The 26958-nt window shown below is 42.4% G+C and overlaps 1 long non-coding RNA gene across 1 annotated transcript; it reads left to right on the top strand.

The window, feature by feature from the left end:
• The first annotated feature begins 21 nt into the window (after positions 1 to 21).
• On the top strand, positions 22 to 21914 carry LOC133229741 (uncharacterized). The gene is made up of 3 exons (XR_009730631.1): positions 22 to 786; positions 2448 to 2739; positions 7998 to 21914. It is a non-coding gene; the product is annotated as an uncharacterized LOC133229741 (long non-coding RNA).
• Positions 21915 to 26958: the final 5044 nt, after the last annotated feature.

Here is a 26958-nt window from a genome sequence, read left to right as displayed (position 1 = left end):
GAAACCTTAGAAATGTGATGACTGTAGCAAGGCCTTTACTGACAAGTCACAACTCAGGAGACATCAGAAAATTCGTACAGGACAGAATTTATTTAAATGTGATATATGTGACAAAGTCTTCAGGGGAAGTGAACAGCTTGCTGATCATCAGCGTGTTCATTCTTGAGACAAACCTCACGAATGTAATGAGTATTGCAAGCATTTTAGTCAACCTTCACAGTTCTTAACTCATAAGAGATTACATACTGGAGAGAAGCCTTACAAATGTGATGAGTGTGGCAAGGCCTTTCGTGTAAAGTCAATCCTTCAGACAGTTCATACTGGAGAGAAACCTTACAAATGTGATGAGTGTGGCAAGGCCTTTCACGTAAAGTCAATCCTTTTAAATCATTGGACAGTTCATACTGGAGAGAAACCTTACAAATGTGATGAGTGTGGCAAGGCCTTTACTGACAGCTCAAACCTCGGGAGACATCAGAAAATACATACAGGACAGAAATTATTTAAATGTGATATATGCGACAAAGTCTTCAGCTGAAGTTAACACCTTGCTGGTCATCAGAGCGTTTTTTTGGAGAGAAACCTTACAAATGCGATGAGTGTGGAAAAGTCTTTGGTCAAAAAGCACATCTTCGACTTCACTGGAGAGTTCATGCTGGAGAGAGACCTTTAAGATGTGATGAGTGTGGCAAGTTCTTCAGTCTGAATTCACAGCTTACAAGTCATTGCAGAATACATATAGAGAAACCTTTCAAATGTTTCAAGTGTGGAAAATCCTTTACTCAGGTATCAGCACTCACTAAACATCAGAAAATCCATACATGAGAGAAAAGTATGTGAATGTGGCATATGGTAGAAGTCTTCAAAATTCACACCCTACTGTTGGTCAGAAAATTCATTCTCCTGAGAAACCATACAAATATCATGAGTGTGCCAACATCTTAGGCTTCATGAGAAAATTCATACTGCATAGAAGCCATATATATATGTATTTATTAGGTCCTTAGAACATGAATTCATTCTAGAAAGATTCCTCACCAGTTTCAGAAGTGTAAAAAAAAAAAAAAAAGACTATCCTCACAGCTCAACATCTTGCCAGTAGTATCAGAGTATTTATCCTGGAGAAAACACACAGCAATGTAATGTGTGTGGCAAGGATGTTACCCAAAAGTCACAAGATAGGAACATAGTGGAGCCATACTTCCCAGACTCAGTGGTTGTGGCAAATCCTTTACCTTTTTCACTATATGTTTTCTCTGATGACTTTAGTTCAGGTACTGAGCAACTGCAGTAAGTCCATATTTGAAAAGAAGCTATAGCAATCTTTTCGTGTAAAATAAACCTGAATTCTAACTCCTCAGAGATGATTCTTTGGGACAGTAGTCCACCATCTTTTTGGTCTCCTGCTTTCTGGATAAAGTCACTATTCCTTGCCCAGCAAGTAGTCTCTCAGTTGATTGGCCTGTTGTGTAGTGCTGGGAGCCACCACGGGAGATCCCACCCATAACAAAGGTCATGCGAAGAAGACCTGACAGGAAAGGCGGATCAGGACTCGAGGGATCTCCTGGACCTGCTCCAGCATCTACCCCCAAACCAGAATCTGTCTGTCTTACTATTTTATGACTCTCACCAACTCCTCTGACATTAACGGGGTCTATCCCCAACCACCTTTCTCTGAAAGAAATCAACTTAGAGCTCTAGTTAGTAAGTCTCCTGGGCACAATAGGAGTGTTTCTATCCAAACCCCTTGGATGGCTTTCTAACTTGCCTGACAGGTTTATCCGGACTCTTACAACTATGTATGTGATTGTTTACAGCCTCCCAACCACGAAAGGCACGGAAAGCTTAAGACATTGTAACAATATAGAGCTTTTCGGGGAGTTAAAAATTATTAGAATAGAACTGGTGAAGGATTTCATTGTTGAGCCAATGCTTGCTGCCAAGTTTCCGTATCCCTTACCCACTGTGTCCCTGGGAGTATATTAATTAATATAGTTTGTGTATAGAAAAAATAAGTAGTAGCCTTGATGTTAACTGTAGACCCTTGAGTTAATAAATTCTTTCCTTGTTATAGCCCACTGCACCTTTGCCCTATAGAAATGCAACTTTATCTAGGGCTTTCAGGGAGTGGTGCCAAACTTCAGAAAAATCACCTTTAGAGAAAATAAGTTTTCTGGTTGACTAACCTTTATCAGAAGAAAAATGTTAACAGGCCTCCTGCTCAGAAGATGATGTAAATCACCTAAAGCCTTTGTATACAAAAAGTTTGCAGAAAGAAAGCCTGGTCTCCATAAGGGTCAAGGACTGCTGATCCTGCATGACTCTGTATCTTCCATTATCCTCTATGTACAACTGAGGGTATAAAAGCTCCTTTTAAAAATAAAGTTACGGCCCTGCTCACTGAAGCTTGGTCTCCCTGTGTCATTCTTTTTCTCTCTCTCTTTCAGGATGACTCTTTGGAGCACAGGGACCCTCTGAGTTCACTTAACTGCCCGGGCTTCTAAGACTCAATCAGGAAGGCGCCTAGCGTCTTCAGGGGAGGGGACGCCCTGCATCCTCACCCCATCGAGAGGGCGCCTGTGGCCTCCATGAAGAGAGCAAGTCCGGTGTCACGGACTTTATTGGCTTTCTGTGTAAACCAAGGAAGATCAAGCCTCATTTTCTCCCCTTTACCTTTCCTCTTTTGCCGACGCCGTTCCTCCTGAGGGTGTCCCTGGATCCTACTGGGACTGGACCCTGGTAAGTGGCACCCGGAACAGGCACCCGAAGTTAAGGCTCCCCCATTGTGCCGTTTTTCGCGACGGCTAGGACCCCACTCAGGGTGTCGCAGACCCCCTGCTTAAGACAGGTAGGTTGGATGGAGTGGGAAGTGGAATCTTTTCACATAGACAGAAGTGAAAAAGATAGAAATTTCTGACGTGGGTAATAATGAGTCAAAAGAATGACAACTTTTTATAGGAGTAATCTTGCAACTGTTAAATACAAGAGGAATTAAGGTTAAGAAAGCCAGTGTTCAATCATTTTTTACATTTGTACAAGAGCAATGTCCTTGGTTTCCAGGAGAGGGCTCTGTTAACCTAGACACCTGGGAAAAAGTAGGGAAACAGTTAAAAACTTATTACACTTTGCATGGCCCGGAAAAGGTCCCTACTGACACCTTTTCCCTGTGGAATATGATTAGAGATGCTTTAGATCCAGCTCACGAATCTGAAAAGGTACATGTTAAAGAGGGAAGTGAAGATGAAGAGGCTATACCTAGCTATCGACAATTAAGGGCCACGTTAGCTGCCATGGACACCGATCGTCATACTGAAAATAGGGATGAAAAGAAAGATCAGCTTTCCCTTAAGATGAGCAAGATTTAGAGGAAACAGCAGCTCAATACCATTCTGATGAGGATTGGCCCCTTTTAGCTAAGGATGCTCCTAAGAGCTTAAGAGAAACATCTCCAGTCTGACCATCCGTAAGGTTTAAACATCAGACAGTTAAAGGATCTCTGGAACAGGAGAGGAGAAACATGGGCTCCCGTCCCCCCATGCCTCCCCCCCACTATGGGGGTAAGGGGCCTCCACTAGGAGTTCCCTGGAGGAGGGTTCTTTCTGGCCCCGAGGATGAATTTGATCCCCACCTTGAGGCTTGTTTTCCCGTAATGTTTGAGGAATGGGATGGGGGAGAGGTCTCCTCCTGGGAACCCCTTCCAATGAAACTAATTAAAGAACTTAAACAGGCTTGTGCCTTATATGGGGCTACAGCCCCGAATACTTTAACATTGTTAGAAGCCTTGACGGCCAGATGGATGATACCTCATGACTGGAAAACAATTGCTAAGGCTTGTCTATCTGGAGGGCAATATATACTCTGGAGAACTGAATATGAAGATCTTGCCCAAAAGCAGGCTGATGCTAATGGCAGATATGGCCCAAGACATATTGTAAAGGAAATGTTGGTAGGAATTGGTGAATTTGGAACACTTGGAGATCAGATGGGTTTAGACAAAAGGGTTTTAAAACAGGTAACAGCCTGCATCATTGGGGCCTGGCGATTATTGCCTCAAGGAAAAGAATCAACCTCTTCCTTTTCAAACGTTAAACAAAAACCAGAAGAGCCATATGAGGACTTTATGTCATGACTTATGGAGGGAGTTCACAGAGTAATTTCTAGTAATGAGGCAGGTAATATATTGGTAAAACAACTGGCATTTGATTCTACCTGCCAGGCCATATACGTCCTATAAAAAAATCTGGGGAAATAGATTACATCAGGCAATGTGCAGATGTAGGACCAGCAATGATGCAGGGCGTTGCCATAGCTGCAGCCATAAAAGGAGATTCTTATCAACAGACAGTTCAATCCTTTTTTACAGGCCAGAATAACCCATCAAAGAATTATTCCAGTAATCAAGGCTGGAATGCTGGCTTGTCTAAAGCCTACTTTTCTTGTGGCCCGGAGGGGCACTTTATGCACGCTTGCCCCCAAAAAACAGCTGGTTCTTCTCTGTCAAATCCTGCCTCCACGGCTGTGGCTCCTAATCTCCCTAAGGTTCCTTGCCCTTGTTGTCAGAAGGGATATCACTGGGCAAAGGACTGCAGATCAAAGTTCCATAAAAACAGAACCTTGCTAGTTCCTGACCAGCAGTCGGGAAACGGGTTGAGGGGCCAGCCTCAGGCCCCAACAACGACTGGGGCAACAACACTACACCCATTCAAACCCTTCGTCCCATCACAGAGCTCATCAGAAGAACCCCAGGCAGCGCAGGACTGGACCTCAGTTCCACCACCTCAACAATATTAACACCAGATAGTCCTACTATAAAAATCCCTACAGGGGTTAAAGGCCCATTACTGACAGGCTTGGTAGGAATTATAGTAGGCAGAAGCTCCTCAGCCACGCAAGGACTTGCAATTATCCCTGGAGTGATCGATTCAGATTATACAGGAGAGATTCAGATAATGATTTCACCCCCAACTAAAACTACACAGATTCATCAAGGACAAAGAATAGCTCAACTTTTACTTTTGCCTTATGACACTGCCATAGGGCACACTGCTACTCAAAGTGAGAGGCAAGAGAAAGGATTTGGGTCCAGTGATATGTTTTTCTGGGTGACAGAAATTACTCAGAAACGCCCTATGAAAACTATCTTGGTTAGTGGCAGGTCTATTGTGGGACTGTGAGACACAGGAGCAGATGTTTCTTGTATTGCAGGGAAGGACTGGCCCAGCTCCTGGCCAACACATACTACTGAAAACGAGTTGGTGGGATTAGGGAGAGCCCCCACAGTAGTAAGAGTGCAAAAATGTTAGATTGGCAGATTGAAGACACCCATGGAACTTTTCAACCTTATATAGTTCCCTCACTTCCTTTTACCCTGTGGGGAAGAGATGTTTTGTCTCAAATGGGAGTGCTACTTTACAGCCCCGATGATAAAGTGATCTCCCAAATGCTCCATATGGGCTATGATCCATCAAAAGGATTAGGCAAACAACAGACAGGAATAATTGAACCAATTTGCCCAACTCCTCGACAGCAACGTACTGGATTGGGGTATCCAAATATATAATGGAGGCCATTGTTTTTGCTGCCGACCCCATTACGTGGAAATCTCAAAAATGGCCTCTGCCTAAAGAAAAATTACTGGCAGCTAAGATGTTAATCTTTGAACAACTACAATTGGGACATATTGAACCCTCCAATAGCCCCTGGAACACTCCCATTTTTGTCGTTAAGAAAAAATCTGGCAAGTGGCGACTTTTACAAGATCTGAGAGCTATCAATGCCACTATGGAAAACATGGAGGCCTTACAACCTGGGCTCCCTTCCCCAGTGGCCGTTCCAGAGGGATATAATTTAATTGTAATTGATTTACAAAACTGCTTTTTAACCATTCCCTTAAGTGCTGAAGATAAAAAGCGATTTGCCTTTAGTCTGCCATCAGAAAATTTTAAACAACCTTATTTAAGGTTTCAATGAAAAGTTTTGCCCCAGGGGATGAAAAATAGCCCTACCTTATGTCAAAAATTTGTCAGTGCCGCTCTAGAAGATATTAGGGCTAAATATGAACAAGTATATATGATTCATTACATGGATCATATTTTAATATCTCATCCCAATAGAGCTCATTTGCAAACCGTCCTCCAAGATTTGACTCAGGCACTGTCAGCTAGAGGCCTAAAAATTGACCTGGAGAAAATTCAAACCAATCCACCCATAACTTATTTAGGAAGGGTTATAAAGTCTGAAACAGTGACTCATGCCCCACTACATTTAAGAAAGGACCATCTTGTTACTTTGAATGATTATCAAAAACTTTTAGGTGATATTAATTGGATAAGGCCCTATTTAAAATTAACCACTGCTGAGCTGAAGCCTCTTTTTAACATTCTGAGCGGGGATCTTGATCCAACTTCAAAAAGGCAATTAACTGTTGAGGCTCAGAAGGCCCTACACAAAGTAGAAGAGGCTTTATCTGATAGTTATGAGAAAAGAATTGAATTGGCAGCTGCCTGGCAATTCCTTTGCTGGCTACCCCAACTGTTTTATGGCAAAACGGCCCCCTAGAGTGGGTCCATCTTCCCGCTCAAGCTAAAAAGGTAGTGGCTTCTTATCCAGGGTTGATAGCTACGTTGATATTAAAAGGTAGAAGGCAAAGCATTGAATTATTTGGTAAAGAGCCATCAGAAATTATAATCCATACAACAAAGAACAGCTTGATGCTCTACTAATGTTTGATAAAAATTGGCAGATTGCTATAGGAAACTATTTTGGTCAGATTCTGCATCATTTACCCTCCTATGCTTTGTTAAGTTTTATATCTAGACACCCAGTCATCTTCCCTGTTAGGTGCAAACAGCTCCCCATCCCAGACGCTCAAATGGCCTTTACTGATGGGTCAGCTAATGGCAGAGCTTCTATACTTACAAGAAATCAGCATAAGGTTTTACAAACACAGGAAAACTTCAGCTCAAAGAGCTGAACTCACAGCTGTTACAGAGGCTTTCGTTATGCGTGCAGAGGAGGAATTTAACCTTTACTCTGACTCTCAGTATGTGGTCAGGCTGTTTCCGCAAATTCAGACTGCCGTTCTGCCTGAAAACAAAACTACAATATTTAACTTGTTAACGAAACTACAGCAGCAAATTTGGAAACGAAACCGAGCATATTTTATTGGCCACATCGAGCTCATTCTGGACTGCCCGGACCTTTAAATGCCTTAAATGATTCGCTAACCAAGGTCACAGTAGCCTCTGCTTTTGAAGAAGCCCGAGCCTCTCACTCCATCATCAAAATGCTACTGCATTAAGATATCAGTTTCAGATTCCTCGAGAATCTGCTCGAGAGATTGTTCATTCCTGCTTACATTGTCCCACTACTGCAAATAATTTACCTATGGCAGTTAACCCTCGTGGTCTCAGACCTAATATACTCTGGCAGATGGATGTAACTCATGTCTCCTCATTTGGAAAATGGTCTTTTGTTCATGTAACTGTAGATACTTTTTCTCATGTCATCATTGCAACTGCCCGCACTGGAGAGGCATATAAGGATGTAGTACAACATCTCTTTACTTGCTTTTCATATTTAGGCCTACCAAAAGCTTTAAAAACTGATAATGCCCCTACTTACACTTCTAAGTCTTTCCAAGAGTTTTGTATAAGGTTTCAAATAAAACATAACACAGGCATCCCCTATAACCCACAGGGACAAGCTATAGGAGAAAGAGCACATCAAACATTAAAATACAAATTCAAAAATTACAGGAAGGAGAATTCAAATATAGTCCCCCCCCCCCCCCCCATTAGATCCTGCAACATGCTCTCTTTGTAATAAATAACCTGAATGCTGACTCGTCCCAAGCCGCTGCAATGCTTCGTCATTGGTGTCCGGAGCAACAAAACACAAAGCCGTTGGTAAAATGGAAGGACCTCCTCTCCGGACTATGGAGGGGTCCTGACCCATTATTAACTAGCGGCCGAGGATATGCTTGTATTTTTCCACAGGACGCAGATTCTCCGATTTGGATCCCAGACAGACTGATTCGTCATGTTGCAGCCCCCCAGGCACCCGGTCCCCCCATTGCCTCGACCACAAAAAAAGGAAGGGACCTCCTCTACCTCCACCCCTTCTGCCAATACAGGAAGTCCAGCTGACCTCGAGACAACTGACATCAGAGATCCTGGATGAACAGGAAGTGGACCCACCCACCAGACAGATGTCACAACTCCGTATAAAGGTTATTGTTTCTCCTACCCCTTTACGTTGTGGGAAATCACCAGGGTGTCCTACACGGGCAAGTCAACAAACCTCCATACCTACCTGGGGACAGATTAAGACGCTCTGTCACTAGGCACATATCTTCTCCGGAGGACTCTTCAACCTCCCCTGAGAGAGTGTTTATTGCTATTCTTGCCTTGCTATCTTGCCAGATAAGCGCCTCCTCTCCTGCTCCAGAAAATTTTGGGGCATAATTCCCAGATCCTCCGACCTTCCAAGTAGTTACTTGAAACAGTGACCCTATAGGGGGCCACACAAACCAGCCTCGCCTTTTGGGAGGATCATATGCTTCCTATACAAAGGATCAATACCCTATTAATTTCAATTATACCTTTAGGGCATTGACAGACGATCTTCCTGTTAGCTTTAACTTCCACTTTGGTCATACAGGAAGCTTTATTACTCCTACCAAAGAAGGATGTATTGGAGCCTCTAAAAAAGCAATTCTGACAGATTCCCCAAACTTAAAATTTGCATTTAAAAGGGATCGGTCAGTTTGGGTATTACAAACTCGTATGCCCAGGGTCCTTGACCCGCATAAAACCTTGTTCCTCAAAGCTCCACCAGAATATCCAAATTGTGATAATGTTGTTCCCTCAGATGTCATATGGAACACCATAGATGGTCGCTTAGGGTATCCGATTTGGAAATCTTGTACTTATAATTCGAAAATTGATTACAGAACAGAAATTATACACTTCAGGACTGGAGCAACCCAAATCCAGGTCAGGACTCAATGTCCAATGATGAGTTTACCGGCAGATTGGACAATTGGAAAGAATATTCAGTTCCTTGGCCATTAGCCACCAGTAGATGGCATCATAATCAATTTGTTCCTCCTATGTTTTCCTATACGGCTAAGGGCAAAACTTACTGGCAACCAGAAATTTGGAGAGCTCTTGCCGCTACTGCCCCTATTACTTTAACCTGGCCAGAAAGTAATTCTACTTACTCTATTTTAAGAGTAAAGGATGCATGAGCATTGGCTGCGCTTTGCTGGAGCAGCCCTGAAGAGATACCACAAGGTAAGAGAAACCCGAGTAGGACGGTAGGTGTTGCAAGAGGGCATCAGAGGGCAGACACACTGAAACCATACTCACAGAAAACTAGTCAATCTAATCACACTAGGACCACAGCCTTGTCTAACTTAATGAAACTAAGCCATGCCCATGGGGCAACCCAAAATGGGCGGGTCATGGTGGAGAGATCTGACAGAATGTGGTCCACTGGAGAAGGTAATGGCAAACCACTTCAGTTTTCTTTCTTTTTTTTTTTTTTCTATTCCTATTTTTTTTAATTTAATTTAATTTCTTTTTATTTTATTTTATTTTATTTTTAAACTTTACATAATTGTATTAGTTTTGCCAAATATCAAAATGAATCCGCCACAGGTATGTATGTGTTCCCCATCCTGAACCCTCCTCCCTCCCCATACCATCCCTCTGGGTAATCCCAGTGCACTAGCCCCAAGCATCCAATATCGTGCATCGAACCTGGATTGGCAATTCGTTTCTTACATGATATTTTACATGTTTCAATGCCATTCTCCCAAATCTTTCCACCCTCTCCCTCTCCCACAGAGTCCATAAGACTGTTCTATACATCAGTGTCTCTTTTGCTGTCTCGTACACCGGGTTATTGTTACCATCTTTCTAAATTCCATATATATGCGTTAGTATACTGTATTGGTGTTTTTCCTTCTGGCTTACTTCACTCCATATAATAGGCTCCAAAGACAGAAATATAGATCAATGGAACAAAATAGAAAGCCCAGAGATAAATCCACGCACATATGGACACCTTACCTTTGACAAAGGAGGCAAGAATATACAATGGATTAAAGACAATCTCTTTAATAAGTGGTGCTGGGAAATCTGGTCAACCACTTGTAAAAGAATGAAACTAGAACACTTTCTAACACCATACACAAAAATAAACTCAAAATGGATTAAAGATCTAAACATAAGACCAGAAACTATAAAACTCCTAGAGGAGAACATAGGCAAAACACTCTCTGACATACATCACAGCAGGATTCTCTATGACCCACCTCCCAGAATATTGGAAATAAAAGCAAAAATAAACAAATGGGACCTAATTAACCTTAAAAGCTTCTGCACATCAAAGGAAACTATTAGCAAGGTGAAAAGACAGCCTTCAGAATGGGAGAAAATAATAGCGAATGAAGCAACTGACAAACAACTAATCTCAAAAATATACAAACAACTCCTACAGCTCAACTCCAGAAAAATAAATGACCCAATCAAAAAATGGGCCAAGGAACTAAATAGACATTTCTCCAAAGAAGACATACAGATGGCTAACAAACACATGAAAAGATGCTCAACATCACTCATTATAGAGACATGCAAATCAAAACCACTTCAGTATTCTTGCCTTGAGAACCCCATGAACAGTATGAAAAGGCAAAATGATAGGATACTGAAAGAGAAACTCGCCAGGTCAGTAGGTGCCAATATGCAGTGGAGAAATAACTCCAGAAAGAATGAAGGGATGGAGCCAAAGCAAAAACAATACCCAGCTGTGGATGTGACTGGTGATACAAGCAAGGTCCAATGCTGTAAAGAGCAATATTGCATAGGAACCTGGAATGTCAGGTCCATGAATCAAGGCAAATTGGAAGTGGTCAAACAAGAGATGGTAAGAGTGAATGTCGACATTCTAGGAATCAGCGAACTGAAATGGACTGGAATGGGTGAATTTAACTCAGATGACCATTATATCTACTACTGCGGGCAGGAATCCCTCAGAAGAAATGGAGTAGCCATCATGGTCAACAAAAGAGTCCAAAATGCACTACTTGGATGAAATCTCAAAAATGACAGAATGATCTCTGTTTATTTCCAAGGCAAACCATTCAATATCACAGTAATCCAAGTCTATGCCCCAACCAGTAATGCTGAAGAAACTGAAGTTGAATGGTTCTATGAAGACCTACAAGACCTTTTAGAACTAACACCCAAAAAAGATGTCCTTTTCATTATAGGGGACTGGAATGCAAAAGTAGAAAGTCAAGAAACACCTGAAGTAACAGGCAAAATTGGCCTTGGAATACGGAATGAAGCAGGGCAAAGACTAATAGAGTTTTGCCAAAAAAATGCACTGGTCATAACAAACACCCTCTTCCAACAACACAAGAGAAGACTCTATACATGATTTCAGATAGTCAACACTGAAATCAGATTGATTATATTCTTTGCAGCCAAAGATGGAGAAGCTCTATAGAGTCAGCAAAAACAAGACCAGGAGCTGACTGTGGCTCAGACCATGAACTCCTTATTGCCAAATTCAGACTTAAATTGAAGAAAGTAGGGAAAACCACTAGACCATTCAGGTGTGACCTAAGTCAAATCCCTTATGATTATACAGTGGAAGTGAGAAATAGATTTAAGGGCCTAGATCTGATAGAGTGCCTGATGAACTATGGAATGAGGTTCCTGACATTGTACAGGAGACAGGGATCAAGACCATCCCCATGGAAAATAATGCAAAAAAGCAAAATGGCTGTCTGAGGACGCCTTACAAATAGCTGTGAAAAGAAGAGAAGCGAAAAGCAAAGGAGAAAAGGAAGATACAAACATCTGAATGCAGAGTTCCAAAGAATAGCAAGAAGAGATAAGAAAGCCTTCTTCAGCGATCAATGCAAAGAAAGAGGAAAGCAACAGAATGGGAAAGACTAGAGATCTCTTCAAGAAAATCAGAGATACTAAAGGAAGATTTCATGCAAAGATGGGCTCGATAAAGGACAGAATTGGTATGGACCTAACAGAAGCAAAAGATATTAAGAAGAGATGACAAGAATACACCGAAGAACTGTACAAAAAAGATCTTCACAACCCAGATAATCATGATGGTGTGATCACTGACCTAGAGCCAGACATACGAACAAAGCTAGTGGAGGTGATAGAATTCCAGTTGAGCTATTCCAAATCCTGAAATATGATGCTGTGAAAGTGCTGCACTCAATATGCCATCACATTTGGAAAACTCAGCAGTGGCCACAGGACTGGAAAAGGGCAGTTTTCATTCCAACCCCAAAGAAAGGCAATGCCAAAGAATGCTCAAACTACCGCACAATTGCACTCATCTCACACGCTAGTAAAGTAATGCTCAAAATTCTCCAAGCCAGGCTTCAGCAATGTGTGAACCATGAACTTCCTGATGTCCAAGCTGGTTTTAGAAAAGGCAGAGGAACCAGAGATCAAATTGCCAACATCCGCTGGATCATGGGAAAAGCAAGAGAGTTCCAGAAAAACATCTATTTCTGCTTTATTGACTATGCCAAAGCCTTTGACTGTGTGGATCACAATAAACTGTGGAAAGTTCTGAAAGAGATGGGAATACCAGACCACCAGACCACCTGATCTGCCTCTTGAGAAATTTGTATGTAGGTCAGGAAGCAACAGTTAGAAGTGGACATGGAACAACCGACTGGTTCCAAATAGGGAAAGGAGTACGTCAAGGCTGTATATTGTCACTCTGCTTATTTAACTTATATCCAGAGTACATCATGAGAAACGCTGGGCTGGAAAAAGCACAAGCTGGAATCAAGATTGCTGGGAGAAATATCAATAACCTCAGATATGCAGATGACACCACCCTTATGGCAGAAAGTGAAGAGGAACTAAAAAGCCTCTTGAGGAAAGTGAAAGTGGAGAGTGCAAAAGTTGACTTAAAGCTCAACATTCAGAAAACGAAGATCATGGCATCTAGTCCCATCACTTCTTGGGAAATAGATGGGGAAACAGTGGAAACAGTGTCAGACTTTATTTTGGGGGGCTCCAAAATCACTGCAAATGGTGATTGCAGCCATGAAGTTAAAAGACGCTTACTCCTTGGAAGGAAAGTTACGACCAACCTAGATAGCATATTCAAAAGCAGAGACCTTACTTTGCCAACAAAGGTCTGTCTAGTCAAGGCTATGGTTTTTCCTGTGGTCATGTATGGATGTGAGAGTTGGACTGTGAAGAAGGCTGAGCACCGAAGAATTGATGCTTTTGAACTGTGCTGTTGGAGAAGACTCCTGAGAGTCCCTTGGACTGCAAGGAGATCCAACCAGTCCATTCTAAAGGAGATCAGCCCTGGGATTTCTTTGGAAGGAGTGATGCTAAAGCTGAAACGCCAGTACTTTGGCCACCTCATGCGAAGAGTTGACTCATTGGAAAAGACTCTGATGCTGGGAGGGATGGGGGCAAGAGGAGAAGGGGACGACAGAGGATGAGATGGCTGGATGGCATCACTGACTCGATGGACATGAGTCTCAGTGAACTCCGGGAGTTGGTGATGGACAGGGAGGCCTGGCATGCTGCGATTCATGGGGTCACAAAGAGTCGGACACTACTGAGCAACTGATCTGATCTGATCTGATCTGACTCTATTTTAGTTTCTCTACCCTCTCCTTATGTTTTTCTCTTCTCTAGTGACTCCAGAAGACTTAATATATAAATGAATTATTCAGGTGGACCTAATGTGGTGTCTTGTGAACAATGTATGCTCTCATCTTGTTTCAACCCTCAATATAATGTTTGCTCCTTTATGGTGTGCAACGTCCACCCTATCTTATGGTGCCTGTGACTGTAACCACCCATTAGTATGATAACTAAGGTCTTGCTGTGTTACAACAATCAGAGATTTAATGCGATCACGACGGTTCGTGGGCTTACTTATCTTGGGGATATCAGCTTTGATAACTGCAATTACCTCTGTTACTGTGGCAGCAATATCATTGACTCAACAAGTATATGCTGCTCAATATGTTGGTGCTATGTCCAAAAATGTTTCTTTAACATTGGCAACACAATAAGTTATAGACAGGAAACTAGAAATGAGGGTAGACACCCTAGTAGAAGCAATAATACATATTGAGACTGAATTACAGGCATTAAAAGTGAAATTGGTACTGTCCTGTCATGCCGACTACCAGTGGATATGTGTAACGCCCCTGAAAGTAAACGAGACAGATTATAACTGGGAAAAGATTAAAAATCATATTTCAGGTGTCTGGAATAGCTCCAGCACTAGTTTAGATTTAGAGAAACTTCATAATCAGATAAGGACCGTGGAACAGTCCCGATTAGATTTTACTGCCTCAGGAGTAGCAAGTGACTTTTTCCATATATTCTCTAATTTTATTTCAGGAAAGACCATTCTGTCTAATATTTTCAGCTATGCTGCTGTGGCCGCTCTAATTCTGCTTCTCGTAATTATTCTTCCTTGTATTGTTAGAACTCTCTGACAGAGCACTCAGAAGCTCACAACTGAATTGCATCTGGCTGTCTTAAGAAATAAAAAAGGGGGAGATGCCGGGAGCCACCATGGGAGATCCCATCCATTACAAAGGTCATGCGAAGAAGACCTGAAAGGCAAAGGCAGATCAGGACTCAAGCGACCCCCTGGACCTGCTCAAGCATCTACCCCCAAACCAGAATCTGTCTTACTATGTTATGACTCTCACCAACTCCTCTGACATTAACGGGGGGCTATCCCCGACCACCTTTCTCTGAAAGAAATCAACTTAGAGCTCTAGTTAATAAATCTCCTGGGCACAATAGGAGTGTTTCTATCCAAACCCCTTGGATGGCTTTCTAACTTGCCTGACAGGTTTATCCGGACTCTTACAACTACGTATGTGATTGTTTACAGCCTCCCAACTACGAGAGGCATGGAAAGCTTAAGACATTGTAACAATATAGAGCTTTTCGGGGAGTTAAAAATTATTAGAATAGAACTGGTGAAGGATTTCATTGTTGAGCCAATGCTTGCTGCCAAGTTTCCATATCCCTTACCCACTGTGTCCCTGGGAGTATGTTAATTAATATAGTTGGTATATAGAAAAAATAAGTAGTAGCCTTGATGTTAACAACTGTAGACCCTTGAGTTAAATTCTTTCCTTGTTATAGCCCACTGCACCTTTGCCCTATAGAAATGCAACTTTATCTAGTGCTTTCGGGGAGTAGTGCCAAACCTTAGAAAAATCACCTTTAGAGAAAATAAGTTTTCTGGTTAACCTTTATCAGAAGAAAAATGTTAACAGGCCTCCTGGCCAGAAGATGATGTAAATCACCTAAAGCTTTTGTAAACGATAAGTTGGCAGAAAGAAAGCCTGTTCTAGATAAGTGTCAAGGACTGCTGACCCTGCATGATTCTGTATCTTCCATTATCCTCTATGTACAACTGAGGGTATAAAAGCTCCTTTTGAAAATAAAGTTATGGGCCTTGCTCACTAAATCTTGGTCTCCCCGTGCTGGGGTCCAGCCCCCGCAGGATCCAGGGAATCCCTCAGGATGACAGCATCGGCGATAAGGAAACTAAAAGGGGAGAGAAAGAGGCTTGATCTTCCTTGGTTTACACAGAAAGACAATAAAGCTCCTGACACTGAATTTGCTCTGTTCACGGAGGCCGCAGATGCCCTCTCGGTGGGGTGAGAACGCAGGATGCCCTCTCACCAGTGAAGACGCAGGGCGCCTTCCCAATCGGGTCTTAGAAGCCCAGGAAAAAAATGAACTCAGAGAGCCCCTGTGCCCCAAGGAGTCCTCCTGAAAGAAGAGAGAGAAAGAAAGAAAAGGAAAGAAAGAATGACAGGGGGAGACCAAGCTTTGGTGAGGGAGGACCATAATTTAATTTTCAAAAGGAACTTTTATACCTTGACTTGTACCTAGAGGGAAATGAAAGATGCAAAGTCATGCAGAGTCAGCCCAAACATTACATCTGTTTTGTCTTTACCGAAACCAGGATTTTTTCTGCATACCTTTCCCATAAACAATGTTGTGTACATTATCTTCTGGCCTTGGAGACCTGTGGACATTTTATGACCCTTTTTTGATAAAGGCTGCTCAACCAGAATACTTATTTTCCCTTGAAGTGTTTTTTCTTTATATTTCTAATCTATGTCAGCCTCAGAAAGTGCTAAACAGAGTTACATTCTCACAGAGCAAAGGTGCAGTGAGTTACAACAAAGAAAGAACCAATTAGCTCAAAGGTCTGATGTGGTTAATTCCAAGGCTACTACTTGTTTTTCTTACATTCCAACTATGTTAACTACTGCTCTCCCAGGTGCACAATGGATAAGGGATATGGGCAGTTGGCAGCAAGCATTGGCACAGCAATGAAGCCCTTTACCAGTACTGCCGGGAACCAGCACGGGAGATCCCACCCATGACAATGTCATGTGGGAGAGGCCTGACGGGCAAGGTGAATCAGGACTTGAAGGACCCCCTGGACCTCCTTGAGCATCTACCCCAAAACCAGAATCTGTCTGTTTTACTATTTTACACTTTCAACAACTCCTCTGACATTAATGGGAGGCTATCCCTGACCACCTTTCTCTGAAGGAAATCAACTTAGAGCTCCAGTTAATAAGCCTCCTGATCACAATAGGAGTGTTTCAATCCAAAACCCTCAGATGGCCTTCTAACTTGCCTGACAGGTTTATCTGGACTACTACAGCTATGCCTATGATTGTTTACAGCCTCCCAACCGTGAGAGGCATGGGGAGCTTAAGATATTCAAATAGTATAGAGCCTTTTGAGGAGTTAAGAATTATTAGAATAGAACTGGTGAAGGATATTCATTGTTGAGCCAATGCTTCCTGCCAAGTTTCCATATCCTTTATCCACTGTGTCCCTGGGAGTATCTTAATATAGTTGGTATATAGAAAAAATAAGTAGTGGCCTTGGTGTTAACAACTGTAGACCCTTGAGGTAATAAATTCTTTCCTTGCTACAGCCCACTGCACCTTTGCCCTATGGGAATGCAACTTTATCTAGTGCTTTTGGAGAGTGGCACCAAACTTTATACAAATCACTTTTAGAGAAAATAAGTTTTCTGGCTAACTAAACTTTATCAGAACAAAGGGTCATAAAATGTTAACAGGCCTCCTGACCAGAAGATGATGAAAATCACCGAAAGCCTTTGTATATGATAAGTTTGCAGAAAGAAAGCCTGGTCTCGATAAGGGTCAAGGACTAGTGACTTTGCATGACTCTTCACCCCCTATTATCCTCTATGTACAACTTAGGGTATTAAAGCTCCTTTTGAAAATAAAGGTAGGGACCCGGCTTCATCAGAGCTTGGTCTCCCCATGCCATTCTTTTTTTCCTTTTCTCTCCTTTTCTCTCTCTCTTCTTTTTTCATGATGAATCCTTAGGGCACAGGGACTCTCTGAGTTCACTTTTTTGCCTGGGCTTCTAAGACCCGAACAGGAAGGCGCCCCACATCTTCACCGGGGAGACGGTGTCCTGCATCCTCACCCCACCAAGAGGGGGCCTGCAGCCTCCGTGAACAGAGAAAGTTCGGTGTCAGGAACTTTATTGGCTTTCTGTGTAAACCAAGGTAGATCAAGCCTCTTTATCTCCTGTTTTACTATCCTTATCACTGATGCCATCCTCCTGAGGGAATCCCTGGATCCTACCGGGGCTGGACCCCAGTACAGTACTATTCTAATAATTTTTCACCCCTTAAAGAGCTCTGTGCCCACTAGGACTTTTAGAATGTTTTGGCTTCCCGTGTCTTTCACGGTTGGGCGGCTGTGAACAATCACATGCGTAGCTGCAAGAGTCTGGATAAACCTGTCAGTCAAGCTAGAAAGCCATCGGAGGGGTTTGAATTGAAACACTCCTATCATGCCAAGGAGACTTATTAACTAAAGCCCTAAGTTGACATTTTTCCAGAGAAAGGTGGTCGGGGATAGCCCTCTGTTAATGTCAGAAGAGTTGGTGAAAGGCACAAAATAGTAAGACAGACAGATTCTGGTTTTGGGGTAGATGCTCGAGCAGGTCCAGGGGGTCCCTCGAGTCCTCATCTGCCTCGTTCGTCAGGTCTCTTCCACATGAACTTGTCATGGGTGGGATCTCCCGTGTTGGGTCCTGGCATCCCCATATCATTCTTTTTTTCTTTATCTCTCTCTCTCTGTTTCTCTCTCTCTTTTTAAGGATGACTCTTTGCAGCACAGGGGCCCTCTGAGTTCACTTATCTGCCTGGGCATCTAAGACCAAATCGGGAAGGCGCCTAGCGTCTTCAGGGGAGGGGACGCCCTGTGTCTTCACCCCACTGAGAGGGCGCCTGTGGTCTCTGTGAACAGAGCAAGTCCAGTGTCATGGACATTATTGGCTTTCTGTGTAAACCAAGGAAGATCAAGCCTCTTTTTCTCCCCTTTACCTTTCCTCTTTTGCCGACACCATTCCTCCTGAGGGTATACCTGCATCTACCGGGGCTGGACCCTGAGAGTGTGGTGAGCTCTAAGAGCTTGTCTTTGGTAGTACATTGATCAAACGCATTTGCTACATGCGTTTCATGATAGTCTCTGGGAACGAATCAGTGTGATGGAGGGGCCAACTTATTAGATATGATTCATTCACGTGCGTGTTTCCTCGAAACACACACAGCCTGAATTATGAAATTCAACAGTGTGTGTGAATTAGCAACAGGGAGGGCGGAAAATAATATAAAACTAGGACATGACTGATCATGGTCAGTAGGATCAGGAAGGCCTTCCATACATAGTCTAGCCTATTATAAAACATAAAACATATAATGATAATATAAAACATATTATAATAGAAAACTATAATAATTATAACTATATTTATATAGTTATATTTATATTTATAAATTTTATAGTTATAAATTTTATAACTAATAATAGTTATAAAACATAACTATTCCTTTTGTTATAATTATTCATATTTCATACAAGCTTGTGTTCCCCTTCCTTTTTTTATAGCTATAGGGAACTTGCAGTTTAATAAGACTTTAAATTGTATACTTGTCTTATTTCCTCTGTTTCTTTGAAAAATGAATCCCTTTTGATTCTTCAATCTCGACGTAATCTATGGTTGCCAGTAGATCTTTAATGACACTGGGAAGAGGGTCCCATGGCAGGACTTGCCTACCAGCTACATACTCAATTACTTTAATGATCTAAATAATTCATTGGATGGTTAATTCTTGGCATTTTGGGATTAATAGCCATTTGCACTACTGCCGCTGTTGCAGGCATTGCTTTACAAACCTCAGTTCAAACACACAACTGTATTCAAAACTGGACCAAAGATACTCATACTATGTGGACCACTCAGGTAAATGAGGAAGTTCAAGATGAAATACAGGAAATAAAAACAGCCATCCAATGGGTCAGATATCAATTAATGGATTTACAAAAACAAGTTATGCTAAAATGTGACTGGAATTCTACTCAATTTTGTATTACCCCTGTTCAGTTCAACTATGGTGCCTACTATTGGGAACAAATAAAATTTCACTTGTAAAACATACGTGATAACACTTCCTTAAGTGTACAATTATTACAAAAGGAAATCTTTGGAACCTTCTTTAAGAGTCTACTCTCTTCCAACAATTTGGAAACCTTAGCTGAACAGCTAGCTAATCAATTATCTGGGCTAGACCCTCGAGGATGGTTTCAAAGTATTACACATAGTAATGGATCTGGAGCTATAACACTGATAATTATTCTTGTGATTATATTTGTAGTATACCGATGCCTTTCAACTAAAATTGTTGAGACTAAACAAACTCAATTGGTCCGGGCCTTTTTCACAAAAGTATCTACAATCACCCCCAATTATGAAAAAAATAAAAAAGGGGGAATTGTCAGGGGACATTCAACTTTAAGGGATCCAATATGTTGTATTTTCTTCCTTTGTGTGCCATTTCTCAGAGACTCTGTTCCTTATCAGTTCCTGGAAAACAGGAAGGAGCAGAGTTGCACGCAGTTCTCAGGACTTAGATCATGGGAAAGGGCACCTGCTTGGATTCCCTTCAGTGACTCCCTTCAGTGACCTTTTACTTACAGGACTATCCGTTTTGTTGCAACTGATGGAATTTCATTTTTAATGGCTGAGTAATGATTTTATTGAAGGTATAAAAGCGTCTGTCTACAATGCGGGAGACCCGAGTTTGATCCCTGGGTCGGGAAGATCCCCTGGAGAAGAAAATGGCAATCCACTCCAATACTATTGCCTAGAAGATCCCATGGACAGAGGAGCCTGGAAGGCTACAGTATATGGGGTGGCAAAGAGTCGGACATGCCTAAGCGACTTCACTTTCACTTTCAAGCATGCGTTTAAGGTTCCTTACTAAAAGGTGAACGAGGGCCGTACACAGTTACAGCTTTTTTCATCTGTTGCATGTGAGAAAAATCAATGCGTTCGTATTCTGGTATTAGTTGCCCTTCAGCATAAACATTTACTAACACAAGAAAGGCAAGAACATAGGCCTCAGAGACTCGTGATTGCAAAGCCAGTAAATCAGAAAGGCTTCGTCGTGAAGGACAATGAGTGGATCGTCTGTTTTCATAAATATGAGTGTGTGTTAGGGGCTTCTTGTCAGCAAAAAAAGTATTGTTGTCTTTAGTGTCAAAGAGAGCATCAGAATAATCATCATCAGATTAATTTTGTCCTCTAATTGAGGGGACCTTTGGTTTTCTGCCCATTACAAGAGATAGGGGAGGAGCACTTGGGACAGATGGAGCAGGGATGGTGGGAAAGTTTTGAAACATTTTATGTTGCTGTAATTGGGCCTTCTGTAGAGTCTTATCATATAATTTATATTTGTATAATGAGCATTCTGCTTGTTGACGAATATCAGGGGGGCTAGAATGGCCTTGAAATAGCAAGATCACAGCTTAAATGAAGGCCCACAAGGGCCAGAAATTTATTTGAATATTTTCTCCCCGTCTTACAGCTTGTTCAACATTTTCTTTAACCCAGCTCCAAATTTCTAAATTGAAATTGCCTTCATCAGGGAACCAGGGATTATATTTAACCACTGTTCGGAGACAAGCCTCTATCCACTGATGCAAAACCAAAAGTCCTTGAACCTTAAATAAATGATGAAGTAAAGTAGAAAAGTGGTGGGGCTTTCCAGCTGTTTGTCGTATAACCCTGCACTTACCGACCTCTGTAGGTCCTAACAGTCGACTCCAGCCGCTTGCCAAGGACATTCACCAGGTCCCTGTTCAGGCGACACTTGTCACAGTCTTTGTAGACTGGGACTCAGGGACTGGAGTGGACGAGAAGAAGGAAGCAGGGGACCCACGTCTCGAAACAAGGGTGCTTTATTTGCAGAAACTCATGTTTATGTATCTTCATACAAGGCAGCTATAGGCAGTAAAAAAAAAAAAAAAAAATTGAGCAAAAGCAAAGCCAAGCAAATAACAATCTTCAAAGGGCCAGAAAGCATTCCATATACTGAGGAAGAGGGGCATAACTGATTAATTACCTTTAAGTAAAAGGTCACTGAAGGGAGTCACTGAAAGGAATCCAAGCAGGTGCCCTTTCTCATGATCTCGGTCCTGAGAACTGCGTGCAGCTCTGCTCGTTCCTATTTTCCAGGAACTGGTAAGGAATAGAGACTCCTTGAGAAACAGCACACTAAAGAAGAAAATGCAACATATTGGATCCCTTAAAGTTGAACGTCCCCTGACACAGAGCAATTATTTTGAGCATCAGTTTGATCTGAACCAGGATATTATGTGTATGTGAATGAATCACATTTAACAGCTATCATTACCATTTGCTACTATTGTATTCAAAGAACTACATTCTGAATGTATCAAGGTTTCCTGTTTCCATGAATAAAATAGAAACCCTTGTGTCACAACCCTGGATGAATGGTGTTTATTCCATCAACACAGTTTTCTCTCACTGCAGTACTTATAACAGCAGCTAAGAAGGCACCATTCGGCTTTCAGGTTTAAATAATCTAGAACAATTTCTTGTCACCATGGAATCAAACAACATAAAATTTGGGGGTTACATAGTCATAATTTGTAACTAAAGTTACTCTCTCAACACTCTATGCCAGAACATTCATATGACTAATCCAAATAGCACAGCAGTGCATTTTAGACCGACTTCCATTACTGTACAAAAATTGCATCAAATAAACTTAAAGGTCTTATCTGCTTTATTTTTATTTTTGGCTGTGCTGGGTCTTCGTTGCTGCATGCAAGGTTTGCTGTGTGTGTTGGCTTTTCTTGTTGGGGAGCACAGCCTCTAGATGCGAGGGCTCAGTAGTTGCAGCTCACACACTCTAAAGCATGGACTCAGTAGATGCAGCACACACTGTTAATTGTCCTGTGGCATGTGGGATCTTCTCAGACCCAGGATGGAACCTGATGCTCTGCATTGACAGGTGGATTCTTAACCACTGAACCATTGGAGAAGTCCCTCATTAGCTTTATTGAATGATTCATGCATTGGGCAGAATTCAACCTGGTAAGTGGGTGGGCTCCAAGGAGCGTGACACAGTGGACAGTCTCAGAATGTTGAGGGTATTTTCATGTGTATTTTGATTACGTATCTGTTACAGATTTTTGGCTTCTCCTTACTATGAAGTTTTTATTTAGATATGGGCTCTTGGTGTTTCTTAGACTTGGGTGACTGTTTCCTTTCCCAGATTAGTGTGGTTTCAGTTGTTTTCGCCTCCAAAGATCATTCCTCTCCTCTTCTGGGACTCCTACAGGGCAAATATTAGTGGCTTATTGTCTCAGAGGTCTCTTAAAATCTCCTTTTGTGCTTTTTTATTCTGTTCAGTAGTGGTGATTTTCAGTATTCTTTCTTCTGGCTCACTGATGTGTTTTCTGCCTCGTTTAGCCTGTTCTGATTTATTTTAGTTTCTGTTTTTTTTTTTTTTTTTAATTTCATTTACTATATTCCTCCATTCTGTTTGTTTGGTTGTTATATTTCCTAAGTCTTCGTTAAATACTTCTCAGGTCTCAGGTCGTGCATTCTTCTCCCAAGTTCTTTGATCATGTTTACTACAATTACTCTGAAGTCTTTCAGGTAGATTGTCTATCTCCCTGTTACTTAGTTCTTCTGGGGTTTCGTCTTGTTCCTCCCTCTGAAGCATATTGCTCTGTCACCTGGTTTTGTGTAAATTACTATTTATATTTTTATCTATCTGGTAGTGTAGTTACATTTCTTGACCTTTGAGAAGTGGCCCTCTGCAGGAGATATCCCAGGCACCCTTATCCTGATCCAAGGGCCAGAGGACATCTGATCGCAGGGTGGTGTCCCACGGGTATTTGTGGACTCGGTTTGCAAGCTGTGGGACTCTACTTTTCTTGCTTTTGGTGTCTGCCCCCTGACGTGAAGAGCCAACTCATTGGAAAAGACCCTGATGCTGGGAAAGATTGAGGACAGGAGGAAAAGGGGGCGACAGAGGACTAGAGGGTTGGATGACATCACCGATTCAATGGATATGAGTTTGAGCAAACTCCAGGAGATGGTGAAAGACAGGGAAGCCTTCCTTGCTGCAGTCCAAGGGGTCACAAAAGTCGGACACGGCTGAGCAGCTGACCAACAACCCTGCTGGGTGAGGCTGGTCTGGAGGCTTGTGCCTTCACAGTGATGGTCAGAACTGGGTCTTGACCCTTTTGTGGGTAGAGTTACATCGAAAGGCATGTGTACAGGAAGCCTTTGGACAGCCTGTCTGCTGATAGTTAGGGCTACATCCTGGCCCTTTCATCCTTTGGCCTTAGCGGCCTCATTGCTGTAGCCTACAGGTTCTGAGTGGATCCAGTGTCGGGCCAAGATGGAGACCTCATGCAGATGAGTGCTCTCTGATAGTTCTGCCCTCAGGATCTGTGTCCCCACAGTGAGCCACAGCCCACCCCCCACCCTTCAGAGATCCTTCAAGACCAGCAGGCAGGTCTCACCATCCAGGATCCTAGCAAACGATTGTGTTTTGCCCTTCATCTCAGCTTCGTCTCAGGGTGCGTGAGGCTTCGTCTGCACCTGTTAAGAGTAAAGTCTCTGTTTTCCCCATTTCTGTGGAGCTGGAGTCAGGGCCCGCTGGTCTTCAGAAGTAAATGTTAAAGATCTCTATGGCTTTATTCATTGATTCATGGGTTGGTCAGTATCCCACCTGGTAAATAACAGATGCTCCCAGAAGCTGTCTGTCGTCTTTACACCAAGGTATATATGAATCAGTGGGCTGTTTTCAAACTTTTGTGACCTGAATATACTCATAAATGCCATGATGTGTACAAGGTAGGTGAAGCATAAACATGAAGAAGCTGTGTTTCTTTAGGGGTGGGGTTCACTTCCATGAAAAAACTGAAATGGCAAAATGGTGAAATGAAATGTTTAATTTGGGAGTTGGCTGTGATCAGGTGCTTGAAGGTCAAGTGAGTAGAGTTGCACAAGCACACAGTGAAGGGAATGACTATGGATTCCAACTGTATTTTGCAACAGGAAACTAGTCTCCAGTGCCAAATGCCTGCAAGTCATCCTGCCGTTTCTCAGTGTTGTGTTCACATTCAGAGTCCGAAGATCTTGCAGAGAAACTGAGATGTGTTCTTCGTTCCCAACCGAAAATACTTTCCTTGATAACTGATGTTAAATTGGACTCAAATTCACTTTTATATCACAGATTGCAAGTCCTTGTCTTAATGCTTTATGCATGCTATCTTTTTGAATTTGAACTCCAAAATAAGTACTGATGTTCTTTCTCATTTCCCAGATGAAGGAACTTGAATGGAACAAAAATCACCCCATCCCAGAAAGTGAGTGAATGAGAGCTTGAATCCACATTGTCTCGCCTCAAAGATCTCATCACCATGTTGCTACACTGAGGCCCAGGTTGTTGGCATGGCTACAATAATTCTTGTTGGCATGGCTATGATAATTCTTGTTGGCATGGCTATGATAATTCTTGTTGGCATGGCGACAATAATTCCTACCTAGGTGCAGGTAGGCACAAAGCGTGGGACAAGTCACCTTGTCCCAGTTGTATTTCTGGGGGAACAGCTGCGGGGAGGGTCCCTGCAGTGGCACCTCAGACAGCAGACCAAGTGCAGGTGGACTGTCTGCATATAGTAATTCTGAGAGAGTAGGGCCATCCACCAGCTCTGTGCCCACAAAAGTCAAATGCTGCTGGTCAGGATGACCTCAGTGTATTTACAAACATCTGTTGGAAGAACTTAACAGAAAAACCTGAACAAAACTGTTTGGCCAAACCAATAAATATCTGTGTCCACTGGGCCGCCTCCCAGAAGAAAAAGACAGAAATAAACATTTCATTCATGTATTTAGACTGTTTTTTAAAGACATAATTCTGTTGCATAGTTTAGTCTGTAGAATAGTGAAAATGTAACTTTTATACGCACCATGTGTGTGTGCTAAGGCGCTATGGTTTTTCCAGTAGTCGTGTATGGATATGAGAGTTGTGTTATAAAGAAAGCTGAGTGCTGAAGAATTGATGCTTTTGAATTGTGTTGAAGAAGACTCTTGAGAGTCCTTCGGACTGCAAGGAGATCCAACCAGTCCATCCTAAAGGAGATCAGTCCTTGGTGTTCATTGGAAGGACCGATGCTGAAGCTGAAACTCCAGTACTTTGGCCACATAATGCGAAGAATCGACTCATTGGAAAAGACTCTGATGCTGGGGGGGACTGGGGGCAGGAGGAGAAGGGGATGTCAGAGGATGAGATGGCTGGATGGCATCACCGACTAAATGGATGTGAATTTGAGTGAACTCCGGGAGTTGGTGATGGACAGGGAGGCCTGGCGTGCTGCAATTCATGGAGTCGCAAAGAGTTGGACTCGACTGACCTACTGAACTGAACTGACATAATTGGACAAGATTGTGGTTTCTGAGGTTTAAAAGATAAACATGAGTAAGAGATGAAACACTATAGAGTAACAATAATTTATTTTCTATTAGAAATCATATGATTTTAATGGAGGACTAAAAGAGAAACTCTTGGCAGAACTCTATTAGCCTTTGTCCTGCTTCATTCTGTACTCCAAGGCCAAATTTGCCTCTTACTCCAGGTGTTTCTTGACTTCCTACTTTTGCATTCCAGTCCCCTAAAATGAAAAGGACATCTTTTTTGGGTGTTAGTTCTAGAAGGTCTTGTAGGTCTTCATAGACCTGTTCAACTCCAGCTTCTTCAGCATTACTCTTGGGGCATAGACTTGGATTACCATGATATTGAATGGTTTGCCTTGGAAACGAACAGAGATCATTCTGTCGTTTTTGAGATAGCATCCAAGTACTGCATTTTGGACTCTTGTTGACTATGATGGCTACTCCATTTCTTCTAAGGGATTCCTGCCCACAGTAGTAGATATAATGGTCCTCTGAGTTAAATTAACCCATTACAGTCCATCTTAGTTTGCTGATTCCTTGAATGTCGACGTTCACTCTTGCCATCTCTTGTTTGACCACTTCCGATTGGCCTTGATTCATGAACCTAACATTCCAGCTTCCTATGCAATATTACTCTTTACAGCATTGAACCTTGCTTCTATCACAGTCCCATCCACAACTGGGTGTTGTTCTTTCTTTGGCTCCATCCCTTCGTTCTTTCTGGAGTTATTTCTCCACTGATCTCCAGTAGAATATTGGGCACCTACCAACCTGGGGAGTTCATCTTTCAGTGTCCTATCTTTTTGCCTTTTCATACGATTCATGGGGTTCACAAGGCAAGAATACTGAAGTGGTTTGCCATACCCTTCTCCAATGGACCACATTCTGTCAGACCTCTCCACCATGACCCATCCATCTTGGGTGGCCCCACAGAGCATGGCTTAGTTTCATTGAGTTAAACAAGGCTGTGGTCCGTGTGATAACATTGGCTAGTTGTCTGTGATTGTGGTTTCAGTCTGTCTGCCCTCTGAACCCTCCCTTACTGCCTACCATC

Source organism: Bos javanicus, chromosome 18 (genome assembly GCF_032452875.1).
Source record: "Bos javanicus breed banteng chromosome 18, ARS-OSU_banteng_1.0, whole genome shotgun sequence".
Lineage (NCBI taxonomy): Eukaryota > Metazoa > Chordata > Mammalia > Artiodactyla > Bovidae > Bos > Bos javanicus.
This window is presented reverse-complemented; position numbering and strand designations above follow the sequence as displayed.